General features: G+C 36.4%; 1 pseudogene; it reads right to left on the reverse strand.

Annotated features, from left to right (window-relative positions):
• Window positions 1-1284: 1284 nt before the first annotated feature.
• On the reverse strand, window positions 1285-2222 carry LOC138142797 (epithelial cell adhesion molecule pseudogene; annotated as a pseudogene).
• Between the last annotated feature and the right edge of the window lie 1599 nt (window positions 2223-3821).

Genomic DNA, 3821 nt, shown 5'->3' on the forward strand with positions numbered 1-3821 from the left:
CTGTCTCAATTCTTTATGTGATTTAATAAGGGCTTTCACCTTCTTCCTTTATTAATTTATGATCATAAATGACCTGTCTTCAATGTGTTAATTTCTTTCAGTACTCCACTAAATCCCTACTGAGTACTTCCTCGTGATATGAAAATGGCCTTTGATTCTTGAAAACTGTTGGTGATATCCTATCACAACTCTTACTTATGAAGTTGAAAAGCTTTGGTTAAAAGAGAGTCTGTTATCCAAAATTAGTTTTATTATACACATAAAAACCTCATCACCAGTAAACTGGTCACCAGTGATGTTTATTTTGGGCATGATGGGATTACAGTGTACATTCAGTGTAGAGAATGCTCATGGTAAAGAGATCATGTAACTTAAAAATTTCTACTAGTCTTATTTATTCGATAAGGACAGGGACTTCTTTGAACTCTGTGTCTGCCTCATTGAGTATCACATTTTACTACAAATAGTATGCAATACATTTAGTTTGTGAGCATCTCAAGGGCAGGGACTATTTTATAACTTTGTTTGAATTCTTAGCACTTACTATATTTCCTGGCACATAGATGGCAATTAATGAATGCTTATTGACTGACTGACTGAATAACTATGTGGTTTTTATTTACTGTGGTCTTGTATTGTTACTTCCACAGAAACTCATTTTTACTGTCATAGAAGGTGGGTAAGTAGCCATTAATTACCACCACTCTCAGGCTTTGGTATTTGCTTAAGAAAAATCCTATCAGGACCAACCATAGGCAAAATTTTAAATTTGCTATTTTGTTTGTTTTTTTCCCTCAACTTTTTTTTGAACAACTTGTTTATTTCACAGTTCATATAAACAACTTTAAGGAAATTCAAGACAAATATGTGAACAAGACAACCAAAAAAAAACCATTATTGAAAACTAGCTTTCATTTACAAGTAAATGTATGGAATTCTAACCTTATTGTGGAAATATACTTAAATCATGAACTTTGATGTCATGTAAGCATTTACTTAAACCATGAAGTCTAGTTTTGTCTAAGAAAATGTATATTTGAATAAATTGCAGTGGCCCAACTTTAAATTTTGCAGTTACTTTTAACTTGAGTACCAAGTAAATCCCACTTCTTAACAATCTATAGTCATTCTGCATTATTAAACTGTAGGTTATAGTTGTTTCTAACAATATATTAATATGGCAAGGCTTCTTTTTTTCCCATGTACACTCATATAGTATCAATACCTATTTTTTCTTCTTCTTGTCTTCATATTTGGTAGTTATTTGGAGAGTTCTCTGTGCAATTAACTCATCTCTTTTATGTCAGCTTTTTTTCATATTTTAACCTCTTTTTCTTCCTGGACATAATCAGCACAACAATGCCAACAATAAGTGCCAGAATTCCAACTACAATGACAGCAATAATACAAGCTGTTAGTCCTTGCATTGAAAATTCAGGTGGCTCTTCATCAAAATAATAGATTAAAGTTTTAGCAGGATCCAGATCAAGAATTTCACAATTTATGTCAAGATTAATTTTATAGGAATAAAAAAGAGATTCTCCTTTTACATCTTTCTCTAAATAATAAGCCACATCAGCTATGCCCACTACATTAGAACTTTTCTGGGTATTATTTTGCACCAGATCAATAGTGATAACATCATCCTCATACAATTTTTTTTTAAATCTATTTAGAGTTCGGTTGATAAGGCTGCTGAAATTCCTTTTTGATGGTATTTTCCAAGGTTTTTCTTTGGCTTTGTGTCTCAGTTCATGATGATCCAATATGTTCTATCAATATACATGATATTTCACTATCCTTAAACTGTTCTTCATACTCCAGCTGGATCACACACCAACAAAGAGCTGTGCCATTACATTGGAGAGGTTTGAAGGGACCATGTATATTCACAATCAATATCTTATTTTCCGTCATTATCTGTGATAACTCCTTCTAGTTTGTTTCTCTGCCCACTCTTTGAATTAGTCATTTCTGTCTTCCTCACCATTTTGCAGCCAGTTGTAAACAGGTAACTATACTTTGTGAAGCAATAGCCTGACATTGACATACATCAGGTGATATTTTAGTGTGGTTTGTTAACTTATTTGTTTCACAGAAACAATCTTTCTCTGCCTGCTGAGCTCAGCGCCTAGAGCAGCAGCCAGGGCTCAGGAACCTGGGGCAGAGCCATACACAGCTTGCTGCAGGAGGCCCAGCGGGGGTGAGCTTCCTGCCGCCATCCGACAGGCGCAGCGGGATGCGCAATGACCCTCTAGGGCTCAGGCTAAGAGTGGCAGGTGTCTCGAGTCCTCAGCACCTGGAGGAGTGAGGAGGGAAGGTCACCAGGCCTTCCCTGAATTGGAGCGGAAGGTGAGAGCTGAGAGGTGGAGAGGCGAGGCTGATTCCAGGAAGCAGCAGAGCACATCTGTTTTGTTTTTTTTTCCTCAACTTTCAATAGACTGTAGTGGCAAGCACCCCAAGTGTCCTCAGGGTTTGCAGCTACCACAGGTTCTTGGATCTGCTTTGTTAAAGGAAAGCAACTCAAAATGGGTTAACAAGCTTACTTTAATCAGTCAGACATATATCATTTACCTTGTTCAGGGGAAAAAGGTCAGCACCCCAAACTTCAAAGCATACAGGCAGAATTATCAAGACAGAAACATCAAGTAGACAGATTTCCAAACTGTCCAACCATTACATCCATACCCAGTCAACATCTGGGTTTCCACATTCTGGGTTTTTCAAAGCCGGGGGACTCTCAACAACGGCTTCCCAGAATTCAGATCAAATCACAGAACACTTCTCAAAGTGAGTCCCAAAACAAAGCTACACATCAGGGCTTATATAGCCTTCTCCTGGCTCAGAGAATGTAACAACCTTATTGACCCACTGGCCAATCAGAAAGTATCTACTGAAAAACAAGCCTCCCTCCCCAGGCTTCTGGTGCACTTTAGCCTAGGGGCAGGGAAGATGTTTAAAATTTACATTCGCATTACATAGACACACAGAGAGAAGTAAGTTGACACACAATTAGGGCAAGCTGATCTTTGAAGTGTGTCAAAAATGTGTAATGTATTGAAATAAAACAAAACCAAATGCTTTTAATTTTTAGAGAAAAATATCACGAATACATAACAAAAACTCCCTCTTGCAACTATTGCTGGTCAATATTTAAGCACAGTCAATAGCAATCTGGGCCCACAGATTTCCAGGATAATATACTTAATTGAAGAAAGTAGAATAGTTTTCACTAAAGAGACCACTTTAAGAGTATATATTTTGTTGTTGTTTGTTTGTTTTGCTGACATCCACTACCTTTCCTGTATTCTATGTTAGGGCTTTCTCAATCTTTCCCTTTTGTCCTTCAGATGACATAATGTCAAAAGTAGTAATTAATATATTTATGATGTAGGGTCAAAATTGTAATTACACTGGAATATGTCAGCTTATTACCATATCTGGAGATGCCCAAGCCTAGGATAGAAGTTTCCCTTTCTTTTACTTATTTTTTCCCATGTACCACAGCTATTTCTTGGCATCTGTTAGAATGACATTCTAGCTACGGGCCATTTACATGATATTTTACTATGGGCTGCAACATAAACAGAGAAACAATAGGTCTTCTTTTATCAAACTTTACCATGATTACTATGCCCAATCTTCTACCTCCTCTATGTATACATAAATCTAAAACTAGAACAGTTCATCTATAGCACTCATCTAAGATATTGTACAATATGTACAGATATAAGCATATGAAATAGTTTATATGTGCACACACTTTTCATAAATATGCATGTGTGTATGTGTATAAACACACACGTATACATATATATATA

This window comes from Petaurus breviceps, unplaced genomic scaffold (genome assembly GCF_028583685.1).
Source record: "Petaurus breviceps papuanus isolate PSGF00001 unplaced genomic scaffold, PetGlider_PUasm1.0 90603, whole genome shotgun sequence".
NCBI lineage: Eukaryota > Metazoa > Chordata > Mammalia > Diprotodontia > Petauridae > Petaurus > Petaurus breviceps.